Source organism: Scyliorhinus canicula, chromosome 8 (assembly GCF_902713615.1).
Source record: "Scyliorhinus canicula chromosome 8, sScyCan1.1, whole genome shotgun sequence".
NCBI lineage: Eukaryota > Metazoa > Chordata > Chondrichthyes > Carcharhiniformes > Scyliorhinidae > Scyliorhinus > Scyliorhinus canicula.
In genome coordinates, this window is record NC_052153.1 from 162,757,772 (window position 1) to 162,776,267 (window position 18,496).

Here is an 18,496-nt window from a genome sequence, read left to right on the forward strand (position 1 = left end):
GGGGTTGATTTGTAGACACTCTGGCTTGATGCGGAGAGCAGCCATTCTTCAATTGTGTTGATTAAATTGATGCACGATCAATCACTACTGAAGCGAGATTGTAGTCCAATTGAAGGCTTTAAAGAACAAGTAGTTACCCCAGCAGCTCCGGTACAGAATGACTGCTGTGGGTGAAACACAGACTCTTATGCTCCGCCTGCTGAGCGGAACCAGCAGGCAGGTTCTACCACTCATACGGTACATCCCACCTAGGTACTGCGATACAGGTTACTGGTGCTGATCCAGGGGGGTCAGTGGTAAGGCTGCTACTCTTCATCATGTTTATCAACAATCTGGAGCAAGACATTTGAAGAACTAACCACAAGTTTGCTGATGATGTGAAAACCCATTTAAAGATCTGAAGATGGAAAAGAATAGATTGCATTTGGATCAGATGTGACAGCTATAAATGAGTCGGTATCTGTCAGATGTCTTTTATTGTAGATAATTGTAAAGTAAGACCAGCATCAAATGTATCCCTTACAAGGATATGTGCGCAGGATTGTTGAGCGGAAGAAAGTTCCATCTTTTATAGTACCTGGATGTTTGAATCATTGTTGAAAGGCTGTTAAAAAAAATATAAAGAGTTAAGACTTATTGCCAGGATGATTAATTACAAAACTAAACACAGTGCACTGTCTTTGTATAAAGTCTTGGGTAAGAATTTAGAATTGCATATAAATTACACATGAACTTTGATACAACAGAAAGATCAGGAGTACAACATTTATCTAAAAAAGGCCATCAAGAACATTACAAATGATGCCAAAAACAATATTGCTCAGATATTGCAGCTGAGGTTCAATAGCCTGCTGCCATGATTCTGTTGGGTTCCAAGCAAACCTACGTGGCCAGATTCTCCTGACGCCATTGCAGAATGTGTGGACTTTCACTACAGCAAAACTGGTGCCGCACCTGGACTGATTCTGCTACTGTTAAAGGGGTCAGCACCGGCACCACGTGGAACACAACCGATTCTAATGAGAAACGGTGCCGGATTCGTTATCGACACTCAGGAGGCTGACAAGCTGCAGCCGCATAGACACACTTCACTCCCCACACACACCATCCCAGCCAACAAGGTGGCAGCAAGGAGAGCGGCACTAATGTTCGCGGATGCTGAGCTGGAGATCCTCTGGACGCCGTGGAGATGGGGAGGATGACCCTGTACCCCGGGCAAAGGTCCGAACCGGCCAGCGGTGCCGCAATAAACTGCATGGCCTACTCAGGGTGGCCAGGGTGATTAGGCAGCACAGTGCCTCTGGCAGTAACCCCTGTCCCACACACCCATAACCCGACACCCATCCACCCCCACCCGGAGGGTGGCCTACGGCGGAATCATTAAATAAATCATTCATTCGTTAATCCATCGGTGGTTGCCCGGCTGTCAGGATATTACAGAGAGTCTGCTACCGGGGCTGCCGGAGATTATAGTATAACTTGATAATGTCCTTATTACTGGATTGAAAGAGGCCGAGCATGTAGCAAACTTAGAAGAGGTGTTTAACAGATTTTAGGCAGCGGTGTTCACTTCAAGAAAGAGACGTGCACCTAAAAAGCCACTGAGGTGACCTACCTGGGCCACTGTGTAGATGTAATACATTGAAGAACCAACTAGAGAATAGGCCATCCAGACACGAAACAAAGAGGAGGAATAAACGGGTCTTTTTCCAAATGGTAGGCAGTAGCTAGTGGGGTACTGCAGGGATCAGTGCTAGGACCCCAGCAATTCATGTTAATGATTTAGATGAGGGAATTAAATATAATGGGCACGATTCCCTTGCTGCGTTGCGCTCAGACGAGAGCACAATGAGGCCGGAGAATCCTGGGAGAGGCCTCTAGCAGACATCCCAACAGCCTTCCTGTCTCGCGGCATTCACCCTCGTCCCGCGAGATGTCAGAATCAGAACTCTTCCCAAAATGGGCGGGACCAAATGACGCTCGTGGAAGTAGGTTGTTAACCTACTTACGACCTCCCTGCTTGGGATCTTTCCAGCCTCCGTTGAATCTCCGACCTCCCCAGGGAGGCTGCAGCCGGACGCTGATCAGCGCTGATCCACACAAACATGGACCAGGCAGAGCAGCACCCGGGGGTCTCCCAGGTCATCGGAGTACCCTGGGTGGCCAGAGTCAGTGCAGGGGCTCCCTGGCCCTCCCTCCAGAACGTGGGCACCATGGTACTGGCAAGATGGTTCCTTGGCATTGCCAAGCTAGGAGCACTGCCTAGGTGCCAGGGTGGCAGTGCAAGTGCAAGGGCCAGAGACGAGGGGGGCCATGCCCATGAAATAAGGGTGGGGGGGGAGGGTTGAAGGGTGGGAGAGTGCAGGGCGGTAAGTAGGGGCCTCTGGGAGATTGAAGGGCTGATGGGTGGGGGTCCTGGAAGGAAGGGGCTGCTGTAAGGGGCATGAAGAGGGGGGACCCCATAGCTGGGTGCCTTTACTTGGGGTGTGTGGGGTAGTGCCCATGTGTGTAGGGGTGACATTTCCCATGGGTGGGGGGGATGGGGGACCCACAAGCCCATTTGGATATCGGGGCACACCTTCAAAATGGCGGCCCCCATCTCTGAGTTCGGCTCCTCAGTGCTGAGAAAAATTCTAAGGTCTGGATTCTCTGCACCACGAAGCCGAAATCGCGGCCAGCGCCAGGGCGGAGAATCCAGTTTGACGCCGTAATTGGGCCCGGCGCTGGTTCAGCGATTCTCCGGGCACCGGAAATCGGCTTCACCGTGGAATACGCCGCGCCGCCGGGGGGCCCACTGCCAGAGGCCCCCTCAGCAATCCTCCGCCCCAACCGGCCAAGTTCCCGGCTGCGGACTCAGTCCCCAGCCGCCCTGGTCGGAGGCGTGCGTATCGGAGACCAGAGGGGCCTGATAGGCAGCCGGGGAATTAATGTGTGAGGTTTGAGGGTCGGGCGCGTGGCCGTTCGGGGGGTCTTTTTCTTGGGTCTGGCTTTGCGGTCCGAGTCTGCCATGGAGCACGATGCGGCCGCCGTCACGCTCATTCGCGGCCTCTGACCCGGACGTGCGGGGCCCGTATCTGCAGCAAAAGCTGCGAGGTTCACTCCGGGTCCCTGCTGGACCCCTGCAGGGCTAAGAATTCGTTTCACTTTTTTGCAGGAATTTCAGGAGTAAAACTCCACCGTTTTGATTGACATGGGCGGGATTCTCTGCCGGCGGGATGCTCCGTTTTTCCGGTAGCCAGGGGGGTTTCCCGACGCCATGGCCTGCCCCACAATGGGAAACCCCATTCACCGGCCAGCGTAACGGAGCACAGACAGAAATGTAGCGCGGCGATAGTCTCAATAATGGAGAATCCAGCCCTAAGTGCGGGTTAAACCGGTGAGAAACTCCCAGGGCCCAAAAAAGTGACTAAGTGTTACTGAATAGCGGTGGGGAACTCAGACATGCCTGAAAAACCTACCACTTAACTTAGAAATTTTTGTGGAGAATCGCGCCCAATATCTCCACATTTGCAGATGACACAAGGCTGGGTGGGAGGGTAAACTGAGAGGAGAAAGCAGTGATGCTTCAGTGTGATTTTGAGTGGGCAAATGTATGGCTGATGCCGTATAATGTGGATAAATGTGTGGTTATCCACTTTGGTAGCAAAAACGGAATTATCTGAATGGCTATAGACTGAGAGAGAGGCCTGTGCAATGAGACTAGTCACTGAAAGTAAGTACAGCAGGCGGTAAAGGCGTCAAATGGTGTGTTGGCCTTCATAGTGAAAGGATTCGAGTACATGAGCGGGGATGTCATGCTGCAGTTACACAGGGCCTAGTTTTGACCACACCTGGAATATTGTGTGGAGTTTTGGTCTCCTGATCTGAGGAAGGTTGCTATAGAGAGTGTGCAGCAAACGTTTACCAGATGAGACTGACATGTGAGAAGAGGGTTGAGTCAATTAGAATTATATTCACTGGAGTTTAGAAGAATGAGGGAGGATCTCATAGAAACCCATAAAATTCTAATAGGACTAGAAAGGGTAGCCACAGAAGGATGCTCACAATGGTGGGCTGTCCAGAACCAGGGCTCTGAGGATACGGGGCAGACCACTTAGGACTGAGATGGGGAGAAATCTCTTCACCCAGAGAGTGCTGAGCATGCGGAATTCTCTATCACAGAAAGCAGTTGAGGCCAAAACATTTAACCACCGCCTTGAACCTGGTGCGGATCCGGGTGCACCAGGTAAATAGCGGGAAAGGTCAAAATCAAGATTCGCGCCGGCCATGAACCAAATCACCCGCCCGTTGCCAATGGCGACTTCCAAATCTCGCCCCAAAATGGCGAGAACATCATGAACTCTCATTTACATTTAGGGCAGCATGGTGGCACAGTGGTTAGCACTGTTGCTTACAACGCTGAGGTCCCAGGTTCGATCCCAGCCCCGGGTCACTGACTGTGTTGAGTTGGCACATTCTCCCGTGTCTGCGTGTGTTTCACCCCCACCACGCAAAGATGTGTAGGTTAGGTGGATTGGCCCATGCTAAATTGCATGGATGCTATCGCCATGGGCGGGGGCCGCCAGGCTAGCTGGGCGGGCTAGTTCACGGAAGGGTTGTTGCTGGGGGCTCTCGGGGTGGGGGGGGGGGGGAAGTACTGCCGACAGGGGTAGGGCTTTTAAAGTGTAAGCGGAGGAGGATCAATGACAGTGGCCACCCGAGGGCGGGCCTGGGGAGGTGCGGGACACGGGCTGGGGGCTGGCCCAAGAGCGACTATGGTTGGTCGGCGGGCCCCCGACCAGGCTGGACACGTGGAACATGCGAGGATTGAATGGGCCAGTCAAAAGGGCCCGTGTGTTCGCACACTTAAAGCGATTAAAGGCAGATGTGGCCATGCTACAAGTGACGCACCTGAAGGTGGGGGACCAGATTAGGATGAGGAAGGGATGGGATGGGCAAGTATTTCATTCAGGGTTGGATTCTGAAACGAGGGGGCGGGGGGGGTGACAATTTTGGTCAATAAGTCTGTGGTGTTCGAGGTGGGAAATATAGTGGCGGACTCTGGGGGGAGGTACGTTATGGTAAGCGGGGATTCCGTTGGTGTTAGTCAACATCTATGCCCCGAACTAGGATGACGTGGAATTTATGAGGCAGGTGCTGGGGAAGATTCCGGATCTGAACTCTCATCGGCTGATTCTGGGGGAGACTTTAATATGGTCCTGGATTCAAGACTGGACGGTTTAGCTCGAGAGGGTGTCGGCTACAGCTAAGGAGCTTCGGGGATTCACACTTACAGCCTAGCTTATTTATTTATGTATATGATTTTCCCAACCATTTTTTAAAAATAATTTTTTTGTTGTTGTAAAAATCTCCTCCTGGGCCTGGCTTGCAAATACTGCTTGAAAAACAAAAAACAAACCAAACAGATGAATCCTTTCTAATGTTTTTCTTCACCCTTTATTTTTGTCCAAAAAAATGATCTTGCGAGGAAAGCTCAAAGTACAGGGAGTCCTCACTTCATTGGTTGTTGGAAAAGCTGACGTTACGCGAAACAATCTTGTCTGAGGTTTATAACGCGTTCCCAAGGTTGTCAGCTCCCCACCTTACCTGAGATCCGACTCTCGCAAGCTCAACATTGGAGTTATGCAGAAATGTCCAGCCATGTGATAAGTACAGAACAGCAGCAGTGCAATATAAATGCAGGGCTCTATGCAATGTTCATTTGAAAATTATTGCCTGGGACAACAAGCGAGGTGCTTCCTGCGGAGAGATCTGGGGTTGAGGGAGAAAATTCAGAGAAAATCCAAAATCAATCAATCAATTCAGTTTTCTTTTTCTGCCCTTTGGGTTTTACTTTAAATATTTCGGCTACAGATGTGTCTGTCTGTCCAGACAATTTTGTTTTTGGTTGTTGTGTGTGTTTTCTTTTATTAAACAAACTTTTGACATGTAGAAATAATTAGGAGTCCAGCGAATCCAGAAGAGCCTGACCTTGAAGGCCTTGGGCTTGCTTGAATATCAGCTACTGGAGGAGGATTGTGGGAGTGGGGTCAGGGTGCATATGAAGGAAAACTTTAATTGTTGCTGAGCACTGAGACTCTCATTTCTTTGATATTCTTTGTTAGAGAATGAGTTTACAAACTCCTGCTTTGCCAATATTTTGATTTCCAACTTTAGAATCGCTTTACCTTCAAGAAGTCCCAGAAAACCAAAAATTGTCTTTGGGGAAAAAAAAGAAAGAAGAAAAAAAGAAATCACTTTTATTCTTGCACAGCCAGCAGCTCTTAAAGACAGTCTGTCCCTCTTAAAGGGAATCTGCACGGAATCACAGAAGGCCACAGTTGATACACAATTCTAAAGAAGGCAAATGGAACACCAGAGCAGAAAGAGAGCACGGCACAGTGTGTCCAAGTTGGAGGGCCTCCAGCATCCGTATCGCCATCCCGTATAGCGACACGACGGATCCAGATTTCTCACCGAACCAGTCCAGATTTTGGAAACAATCAAAGGTCAGTATCCGTATGTGTGTGAATATGTGCCTGGCAGTATGTCTGTGTGGGCATGCACATGTCTGAAAATAGGGCTGTGCTTGGCTGCAGTGGCCCATGTCATAGAACTTACAGTGCAGAAGGAGGCCATTCGGCCCATCGAGTCTGCACCGGCTCTTGGAAAGAGCACCCTACCCAAGGTCAACACCTCCACCTTATCCCCATAACCCAGTAACCCCACCCAACACTAAGAGCAATTTTGGACACTAAGGGCAATTTATCATGGCCAATCCACCTAACCTGCACATCTTTGGACTGTGGGAGGAAACCGGAGCACCCGGAGGAAACCCACGCACACACGGGGAGGATGTGCAGACTCCACACAGACAGTGGCCCAAGCCGGAATCGAACCTGGGACCCTGGAGCTGTGAAGCAATTGTGCCATCCACAAGGCTACCGTGCTGCCCACATGTTGTTGTGTAAGTCTGTTGACATTCAGTTCAGTCCTCTCACATGATCAATGGTTGCTCTAACAAGGTACTGAAGGGCAAACAGTCCCATGGACCTGCACCTATGTAATGTGGTTAATACCATCAGGAGATGATGGCACCGTAGAAGATTGAGCAGAGAAAAACTGCAAGGTATTTTATTCATTAAAGGAAATCAAAGCACGGAAAATGTCGTAGATGACCAGTCAGTAGACTCTTTCATGTGACTCTTCCAATGCACTGCACATGTTCTTCTTTATAATACATAGAAATGAGAATTTGTTCTGTTTTTGTGAATGGGAGCAGGAGAGAAAAGCAATATTAGCATATTTGTACAATTAAACCCATTAACAAGAGCTAATATTGGAATTTGTACAACTGAATGATGTAGGGAATTCTGGCCAAATAAATCACAACATGTGGAGACTTAAAATTAGGCCAATCAGGAAATACATTGGGCTGGAAATTACCCAGCTTTGACAAAGAGTCATCGGACTCGAAACGTTAGCTCTTTTCTCTCCCTACAGATGCTGCCAGACTTGCTGAGATTTTCCAGCATTTTCCCTTTCGTTTCAGATTCCAGCATCCGCAGTAATTTGCTTTTAATACAGTGGGCTGGTTCCTCCAACGGCGGGAATCTCCGTTACGCGGGCAGCCCACGCATGCCCATGGGTTTCCCGGTGGCATGGGGTGGCCACAATGGGAAATCCCATTGGCAGATGAGGGGAACGGAAAGTCCAGCTGCCGGCGAGGGCGTGCCGCCCAGGAAAACGCGGCTGGCGGACTGGAGAATCTTGTCCATTGTTCGAACTGTGTCCAACGAAAGACACCAATAAGTATATCATTCATTAAAAATAATTTCTTCTCAAAACACTTGTTGCATTGAACTGATCAAGGACAAATCCGTGAAGGAATGAACCATTGCATATTAGTAATCCTGCCTATGGGCTTTTTTCTTTCTCCGATAGTCCAAAATCTACTCCGTTTGTTTCATGCACTCAGTCACCCAACAAAGATTAACAAGAAGGTGGGTTGATTTCAGCACTCACCTCAAATCTCAGAAAGTACCCGGGCATGATGCCAAACTATGCACATTTTTCTAGCTGTTTTCAGATTGTTCCAGTCGAGCATGCCCACCTGACATTCTTAACAGAGTCTGTCCTCCCAGCCTTTTCAGATACTGTGTGATACTGCCCACATACATGAACAAAGGAATATAAAGGCAGATATTTCACAGCCTGATTATCTATTCAAATAAATCACGTCAAAGCAAAGAATGCACGGGGAGCCTTTCAGAACTCAGCACAGGCGTGCTTTATCTCTTCGCTAGGCTGTTGTGGTGATCCACATGATTGAGGTTTTTTGATTTTAAGATAGGGAACCTTCACTTAGGTAACTTGCAAATGTTAATCAGAAAGATCCTCGGTGCCCCCAGCACAGGCTGCTGGCTCCAATCCACAGCAGCTCGTTCAAGCTTCCACCAGGTGAGTCTGACCTGGAGGCTCCTCCGGCAATTCCTCACACCCACTTGCTGGGAGGTCTCGCGGTTCGGCGTGTTCTTGCACCACAACCCCGAAAATAAAACGTCCACTTTACATAGCCCAAGATTAGCATCCATTTGTAAATGTCTTGTGAATGTGTATATTTCTCAAATATCGTTTTCCGATGCTCTTGATTAAACCGCAGAGAATTCCTTTTTGCAGAGGTTGTATTTGATCATTTGAATTCTCATTACTCAAAGGATTAGTGCAGGACAATGGAGCTTTTGTTCTATGTGATGAAACAGCATTTTCTAGAACAGAAATGTCATGTGCACTGCATATCATAATAAGCAGTTAATCATGTCATAACGGAATATCTATTCATCATCCTGCACAAAAATGCTCTTTATCAGCCCAAATATAATTTCACATCTTATATTTATTGTCTGCCTACACTACCTCCATTTATTCAACTTGCACTCTCTGACAGGTTTTAGTACTCAATTGAATTGCAATGGATATAAGCCCGGTGCATTTGAAAATTTGGGCCCTATGTTCCAGAATTTATACATTTAATTAGGTGCTATGAATACTGCCCTCGGAAAGGCCATTATGTATACGATGATCCGAGGATTGTCACCTTTCCACGGTGGAGAGGCTTGCGTGTTCCAATGAAGCCCAGAACGATGCCGCCCAGAGCCCATGGCGGCCCATGGCAGTAGGGGGGGGAGGGGGGGGGGGGGGGGGGGGGGGGGTTGGGGGGTGTCCAGAGTAAGAACAATCTAAGAAGTCCTCAACAGCAGTGCAGGCAGAAAGATAATAAATAGAAGCAGGAGGAGGCCATCCAGCCCTTCGAGCCTGCTCCACCATTCTTTATGATCATAGCTGATCATCCAACTCGGTAACCTGTTCCCACTTTCCCCCCCCCCAATATCCTTTGATCTTTTTAACCCCAAGAGATACATCTAACTCCTTCTTGAAATCATAAAATGATTTGGCCTCAACTACGTTCTGTGGTAGTGAATACCACAGGCACGCCACTCCCTTGCTGAAGATATTTCTCCATAACTCAGTCACAAATGGTTTGTCCCATATCCCCAGACTGTGAGGCATAAGGAGACAGAAGAAGGTTGCAATGAGGAAGCGGCCCCAGTTATCGTGGTCTGACATGCCACTGGATCCGGCCACCAATCACCAAGGGCATGTAGGTTAAAAGCAAATTACTGCATATAGAACATGGAACATACAGTGCAGAAGGAGGCCATTCGGCCCATCGAGTCTGCACCGACCCACTTAAGCCCTCATTTCTACCTTATTCCTGTAACTCAATAACCCCTCCTAACCTTTTTGGACACTTAACTTTAGCATGGCCAATCCACAAAACCTGCACGTCTTTGGACTGTGGGAGGAAACCAGAGCACCCGGAGGAAACCCACGCAACATGCTGGAATCAGAAACAAAACAAAAAACTGGACCATCTCAGCAGGTCTGCCAGCATCTGTGGAGAGAGAAGGCAGTTAATGTTCCGAGTCTGGGTGACTCTTTGTTAATTTCACAGATGCTGTCAGACTTGCTAATAGCATGTGGGATCCGAACGTGCACTGGAGACCCCACACTAAACAACGCCACGTGCAGGCCTCTGTCAGGCAAAAGTAAAAGCCCTGTGGCTACGGAGTATTGATGACAGGAACAGGACTGTCATACCTGGAGGCACCCAGTCAAGGTTCTGCACCCTGTTTTGTTATGCTCTTGACGTAGCATAAGCTGCTTCCTTGATGTGCACTCTGACAAAGGAAGATTCAGACTTGGAGATAGCTTTAACACGTTTATTAAACTATTAACGATTCTCCTACTTGGATTCGACTCTCCTGTTAATCCTGCTATAGCTACTCAGACTGACGAACCAGTCTGCTGCAATCCACGTGGTGGGTGTGATCTGTTTCAAATCAACCCTGTGTACTCACTGAGTGTCTCCACTGGAAAGAGGAAGATCATGTGTGCTGTGGCCTTATATATTGGTTGGTGTAATGCCCTCCTGTGGTAGTGTCACCTCTGTGTGTATCGTGAATGCCCATTGGTCGTGTCCTATCTTACTGACCTATTCGTTGAATGTCTGTGTGTCATGTCCCTGGTGCTCCCTCTAGTGTTCAGCTAGTCTAAATGTATTTATATTAACCCCTTGTGTACTTACAGTGATACATATCACTACACGCCCAGGCAGTAAATGCGTGGTGGTTGTCGGGAACCTGTTTCAAGAGAGGAGAGCCTTTAGGCAGCTGCATCCCTGACTGAGCAGCCCTCTACATGGCAGCACAGTGGCACAGTGGTTAGCACTTCTGCCTCACAGCACCAGGGTCTCGGGTTCAATTCCGGCCTTGGGTGACTGTTTGTGTGGAGTTTGCACTTTCTCCCCTTGTCTGCGTGGGTTTCCTCCGGGTGCTCCGGTTTCCACCCACAGTCCAAAGATGTGCAGGTTAGGTGGATTGGCCATGCTAAAGTTGCCCATTAGTGTATAAAGATGTGTAGGTTAGGTTACGGGGATAGGATGGAGGAATGGGCCTAGATAGAGTGCTCTTTCAGAGAGTTGGTGCGGACTCGATGTGTCGAATGGCCTCCTTCTGCTCTGTATGGATTCACCCCAGATGGGGAGGGGGCTAGAAAAGATGCCCCAAAAATAGGCTGCCTCATTTCTCCTGGCTGGGAAATCACACCCAGCGAGATCACGATCCCTGCAGTTGAAACAGGCAGAAAGTTGGGGGAAAAGGAAGGAGGAGGAAGTCAATCCAGGCCAGCGAATTCCACTCATTCGCGCAACAACAAGCCCTCGCTGTGCAATAACTTACAGACCCAGGACGACTTCCGGTGGCGGCAATGCGGAGCTGAGCCGCACATTCGGCAGCTCCCGCTGAAAACAGACTTTGGGGCTCTCTTTCAGGGCCCCCAACGGAGCTGTGTCGGTAAATCCCGACGTGGGAAGAGGACAGGAGTCGACCCCTACGGTCCTATGGTCCGGACCAGGAGTGGGGTAAGGAGAAAAACGGAGAAAGCACCCCTGGAAAAGTGGGGGAAGGAAAACAAATTGGCGGCGGCAGAGACCCGGAGGACTGGAGGCAGTGGGCGCAGGAGCAGCAGGCGACTCTGCTGCGCTGCTTCCAGGAGCTTAAGGTGGAGCTGCTGGAGTCATTGAAGGTAACCACCAGGGAGCTGATGGAGACCCAGACAGCCCAGGGGGCTGCGATCCGGGAGCTGCAGAAGCAGGCCTCCGAAAGGGAGGACGAGGTCGTGGCCGTCGCGGGGAAGGTGGAGATGCACGAGGTGCTCCATAAAAGATGGCAGGAGCGGTTCAAGGAGCTGGACAACCGGTCGAGGAGGAAGAATCTGCGGATCCTGGGCCTCACGGAGGGGCTGGAGGGGTCGGACCTGGCGGCCTATGTGGCAGTTATGTTAAACTCGCTGATAGGGGCTGGGTCCTTCCAGGGGCCCCTGGAGTTAGAGTGGGCCCACAGAATTCTGGCTAGGAGGCCCAAGCCGAACGAGCCGCCGCGGGCGGTGTTGGTGCGGTTTCATCGGTTCGTGGATCGTGAGTGTGTGCTCTGGTGGGCCAAGAAGGAGCGGAGCAGCAAGCGGGAGAACACGGAGGTGCGGATCTTCCAGGACTGGAGTGCGGAGGTGGCGAGGCAGAGGGCCGGGTTTAACCGGACGAAGGCGGTGCTCCACAGACGGAGTGTGAAGTTCGGCATGTTGCAGCCGGCGCGTCTGTGGGTCACCTATAAGGATCGGCACCATTATTTTGAGTCCCCGGAGGAGGCGTGGGCCTTTGTGCAGGCCGAGAAATTGGACTCAAACTGAGGGTCTAAGAAGGGGGATGCTGTATAATACTGTATTTGCATTTGCTTGGTTTAATGTAAGATGTGGGTTGGCCTTAGGGTGGGTGGGGTGATGTCGATTTGTCTTTTCTGTATGGGTTTCTCTGTAGGGGTCTGGTGGACGGGTTCGGGCAGGGGGGTAAATGGGGAGTTCGGGGAGCTGGTGGGGGGGACTGACAATGGGAGTTGCCCTAGAGGAGGCGGGGCCGGGCAGGGCGAAAGTGCGGGCTTTCTGCGGGTTTCCCGCGCTGGGAATTGGTGGGGGCGGGGCCAGGGCTGAGAAGCGCGGGTCGTTGCTGGTTGTTTTCTTTTCCCGCGCAAGAGCGGGGGGGGGGGGGGACCCATTGACGGGCACGATGGAGGAGGGGTAGTCCCACGTGGGGAGGAGTCGGAGGTAGGGCGGGAGTCGCCGGGGTCAGCAGAAGTTAGCTGGCTCACGGGAGTGCTATGGAGGGAGGGGCGCGGCTAGGGGGGGTCCTAGCCTTGGGGGGGGGGGGGTACCGGGTTGCTGCTGAAACGGTCAGGAAGGAGCTGGAGGACGCAGGGGGTGCTGGAGGGGGGGAGTTGCCGCCGTGGGAAACTGGCAGAGTGGGGGAAGCTGACCGGTGGTGGGCAAGGGATGGGGTATGGCTAATCAGCATGGGAGGTGGGCAGGGAGCCCTCTGATCTGGCTGATAACCTGGAATGTGAGGGGGCTGAATGGGCCGGTCAAACGGGCCCGGGTATTTGCGCACCTGAAGGGGCTGAAGGCGGATGTGGCCATGCTCCAGGAGACACACCTGAGAGTGGTGAACCAGGTTCGGCTGAGGAAGGGATGGGTGGGCCAAGTATTTCACTCAGAAGAGTAGGGGGGTGGCGATCCTGGTGGGGAAGAAGGTGTCGTTTGAGGCGTTAAATGTAGTGGCTGACAGTGGCGGGAGATATGTGATGGTGAGTGGTAAGCTGCAGGGGGAGCGGGTGGTGTTGGTGAATGTTTACGCCCCAAATTGGGACGATGCGGGGTTTATGCGCCGTATGTTGGGCCGCATTCCGGACCTGGAGCTGGGGGGCCTGATCATGGGGGGGGACTTCAACATGGTACTGGAACCCCATTGGATCGATCCAAGTCCCGGACGGGTAGGAGGCCGGCGGCGGCTAAGGTGATGAGGGGATTTATGGACCAGATGGGGGGGGTGGATCCCTGGAGGTTTGCGAGGCCAAGGGCCAGGGTGTACTCGTTTTTCTCCCACGTACATAAGGCCAACTCGAGGATTGGGGGAGTTAGAGGGGAAGTTTGGGCTCCCCCCGAGGAACATTTTTAGGTACATGCAAGTGAGGGCGTTTGCCAGGCAGCAGGTGGAGGGGTTCCCCTTGCTGCCCCCACGAGGGGTGCGGGATCGGTTGCTCTCGGGGGTGTGGGTTGGAGGAGGGAGGATTTCGGACATATACCGGGTGATGCAGGAGGTAGACGAGGCCTCGGTGGAGGAACTGAAGGGTAAATGGGAAGAGGAGCTGGGTGAGGAGATTGAGGAGGGGATGTGGGCGGATGCCCTGGAGAGAGTGAATTCCTCCTCTTCCTGTGCGAGGCTTAGCCTCATACAGTTCAAGGTGCTGCATAGGGCCCACATGACTGGGACGTGGATGAGTAGGTTTTTCGGGGGCGAGGACAGGTGTGCTAGGTGCTTGGGGAGCCCAGCGAACCACGCCCATATGTTTTGGGCATGCCCAGCGCTGGGGGAGTTTTGGAAGGGGGTAGCAAGGACGGTGTCGAGGGTGGTGGGATCCAGGGTCAAGCCAGGCTGGGGACTCGCAATTTTTGGGGTTGCAGTGGAGCCGGGAGTGCAGGAGGCGAAAGAGGCCTGTGTTCTGGCCTTTGCGTCCCTAGTAGCCCGGCGGACGATCTTGCTCCAATGGAAGGATGCGAGGCCCCCAAGCGTGGAGGCCTGGATCAATGATATGGCGGGGTTCATCAAGTTGGAGAAGGTGAAATTTGCCCTGAGGGGATCAGTACAAGGATTCTTTAGGCAGTGGCAGCCTTTCCTGGACTTCCTGGCGGAACGGTAGGGAAATAGGCCGGCAGCAGCAGCAACCCGGAAGGAGGGGGGGGGGGGGGGGGGGGGGGGGCGGGTTTGGATCGGTGGGAGGGAGAACTGTGTACATGGGCTTGTGGGATGTGGCGGGTGTTATCTCTTTCCCTTTTGTTGTTTGGGTGTTCTTTTGTTTTTTTCTTTTGTTTGTAGTTGCTTTTGAAGTTGGGTGGGTATTATTATTCTTGGGGTGTTACCGCGGTTGTTTTGTTAATAGAGTTGAGATGTTTATATTTTGTAAAAATTTCAATAAAAATTATTTTAAAAAAAACTTACAGACCCAGAATCAGGCCCCTCACCAAGCCTAACAAACATTTTGAAGGACTGCCGCCAATGACAACTTACTTAAAATGGCGATTCATATCTGACAATCTTAAAGGTGTCACATGCTATGATTTCAGTCGATGCAGGACACTTATTTATTACTGTTTTAGTCTATTTGTTGCCAATCCCAACTAAACTAGGAACACGGGAACTAGAAAGGATAATCTCAAGTCTGCGCTAAATCTTGTTGGTGCCGGAATCCTTCATGCTCCTCGACATTGACCACAGGCTTTCTAGCAGGTCTGCCAATGCAGCCAGCATTTCGCCAGGCGTACTCACCAGCCTTTTCCATGTAGGCCACCTCATTGAAGTTCTCATCTGAGTCCTCAGCTGCAGAGCTCATGTGTGACCTCACGCACCAGAGATCTGGTCTGCTGCCCTGACTGCATAACCCTCATGCCCGCTGTCTCTCCATGTGCAGATCTCATCTCTAACCTCTCCTTAATGCGCATGCTGTGTGAGCTGGTCACCACTCAGGTAAGAGTGAGTTACAGCGTTTCTTAATCACCTTTGTGCCGTTTCATATCTTTATCCCTTCTACTGCCCGGTTAAGTGGCAGTCCTCAGGCATTCGAAAGGACAAAGAGGGGAGCAGGTGTGGTGAGGGGGCAAAGGAAAAGCAGGAAATTACTGTTTACATCACGTGCAGCTTGTAAATCAGAAGAATCAATAGATCAGAAGAAATAGGTGGAGGTAGGGCAGCACTGCTGCATCACGGCGCCGAGGACCCAGGTTCGATCCCGGCTCTGGGTTACTCTCCATGTGGAGTTTGCACATTCTCCCCGTGTTTGCGTGGGTTTCGCCCCCACAGCCCAAAGATGTGCTGGGTAGGTGGATTCGGCACGCTAAATTGCCCCTTAATTGGAAAAATTAATTGGGTACACTAAATTAATTTTTTTTTAAAGAAATAGGAGGAGGAGGAGCAGGTAGCCATCCCGGAGCCTGCTCCAGCATTCAATAAAATCATGGCTGGCCAGATTGTGGCCATAACTTCCTGCCCTCTTGCTTCTTACATTCTCAAAGAACTCAAATAAATTTGTCAAACATGATTTTCCCTTTCATAAAATCATGTTGACTCTGCCCTGATTGTGTTTTCTCAATATCTTGCTACTACCTCCTTAATCATAGATTCCAGTGGAGCAAGGGGGAAGTGAAAAGAAATGAGTTCTGATTGATCGGGATTGTTGGTAGGTGAGTGAAGGGGGATGGGTGCGGGTGATGAACAGTTTCCAAGGCTAGTAGCTCAGTTGTAAGGATGTAGCACTTGAAGATGAATTCGTTCACCTTGCACTCTCTGGTAAGGCCATTAAACCTCTTCTCGCACCAAGGCCTCCAGTGCTGCATTTAAGAACCTTGGAGCAGGTTCTGTGCCAGGTTACACCATTTAGCCACGGTTCTTCTGCTCTGAATGTCCACCCTAGCCCCTTCCACGACTGTTCCAGCTATAAGGCACCCCCTCACACCCCCTTTCGAGGGGCACTCTAGTTTTAAGTAGCGCAGGCTGACTTTAAGTGGTGTTAGCCTTGCATGAACTTGATGAAGTACTCAGCCACTCAACATTGCATTTAGCGCTGGGCTGCACACTACAATTATTTAAATTAGCAGGTAGCACAAACTTTGTGTGCTGCCTGCATCAGTCAGAACAGGCACAGATTAATCATACTTTGCAATCCCACCCCACCCTCGCCCAATTTGGGATCATTAAATTTAGAGCCTCCTCCATATTTCTAAATACTCTTAACGAACAAGAATCTAGCAAGTTCAGTTTTAACATGTTCAACAAAGTTAACGCCAACAGACTTTGTGTGGAAGGAAAGAAGGTTCCAGGTTTATTCCACTCTTTCTGCTTCCTGACGTTGCCCATATCAATGCCGAAATCATAACTCTGTCCATGGAGCCTCTCTCAACTTGGAGTATGGATTCAGAAATGCCCGAACGATTAGCTCCTTTACAGCATTGATATTTACCTGCTGCTTTGGTGCTGTGGCATTCACTCTGAAACGCAAAATGGGTAGATATCACCTTCTTCACATCTTCAGGCAGTTCTGTAATACAAGAAAGACAGTGTCATAAGTCAGTAGAAAGTTATTCAATGGGGTATTGTCATTATTTAACATCTCAAATAAAGGAAAGTCTTGGGCACTATCTACCTGAATGGGCACAGGGTCCCATAGCAGGCGCGATTAGCCGGGTGTTTCCCAAAGCTTGGAGTGTCGAGGAACACCCACTATCGAATGGCCATTTGGGTATATCGGGAGCCTCAGCCAAGCACTTATTCCCATTTTCTACACTGAGGAACTCCGCTCGCCAGAACTTCTCAGTGCAGGGAGAGATCGGGATGCTATTTTTAAATAGCTTTCCGATCTTGTGACCCTCCCAAAGTGACCCCTGAATCCCCCCAAAGACCCAAATCACCTATAAGGGGCTCCTCGGCCCTCCCCTCATCCCCCCACACAGTACCCCCGGGCCCAATTCTTGTCGCGTGAAAAATGCCAGTTCGGCACCTTGGCAGTGTCAGGTGGCACACCGGTGGCACTGCCAGGGTGCCATGCTGGCCATGCCAAGGTGCCCAAGTGGCACTAGCAGTTCCATCCTATCCTGCATTTGTGGGCCTCCCATTCCCTGGGAGACCCCCCTGAGTGCCATTCCATCTGGTCCCCATTTGTGGAGACCAGCACTCACCCAAGTACTCAAAGGCAATGAAGGGGTTAGATCCCATACCTTGGTTAGACCTCAGGGATGCATATTAGAGTGAGACTAACCCTAATATGCAGATTTTCCAGTCGGTGAACCTACCCACAATGGGCAGGATTCACATTACATTGTCTCGCGAGATTGCGTTAGATCTTGCGAGGTGTGACGATCCAGGTCGATCCCGGAAGAGGGATCTCTCGGCATCTACTGGCCGGGCCTCGCTGCTTTTTGGTCGCAATGCAGCCGGTAGATATCACCCCATGTTTCTGTCCACTAATTATTACTGTTAATATTGGCGTAGTGTGAAACTAATAGTAAGAAGTCTTATAACACCAGGTTAAAGTCCAACAGGTTTGTTTCGAATCACTAGCTTTCGGAGCACAGCTCCTTCCTCAGGTGAATCTGGTGCATTTACCTGAGGAAGGAGCAGTGCTCCGAAAGCTAGTGATTCGAAACAAACCTGTTGGATTTTAACCTGGTGTTGTAAGACTTCTTACTGTGCTCACCGCAGTCCAACGGCAGCATCTCCACATCATAAACTAATAGTGATTAACATGTAGGGGACAATTCTTCGAGCCCCGCGCCGGGCCGGAGAATCGCCGCAACCGCGCCACGATGCCCCGACGCCGCGCGCGATTCACTGAGGGGCGGAGAATCAGCGCCATTTGCACCGGCGCGTTTGACGTGACGCCGGCCGCGGGCTGCTGGAATCGGCGAGGCCACCGATTCTCCGGCCCGGATGGGCCGAGCGGCTGCGCAGATACAACTGAGTCCCGCCGGCGCTGTTCACCCCTGGTCGCTGCCGGCGGGAACTCTGCGCGAAGAGTCAGGGGGCGGCATGTGGGGCGGGGAAAAGCGATCCTTCACCGGGGGTGGGAGGGTGGGGCCTCCGATAGGGTCAGGCCCGCAATCGGGGCCCACTGATCGGCGGGCCGGCCTCCCCCCCCCCCCCCCCCCCACCGGGCCTACCTTGTTACGTGGCCGGCCCCTGAACACCGACGTCATGTTGAGTCGGGGCCGGCTCGCTGAAGACGTCCACCTCTAGGCAGGTTGGCGCAGCCCAACTGCACATGCGTGGGTTGGCGCGGTGCCCATTTGGCGCCGGGAAAGG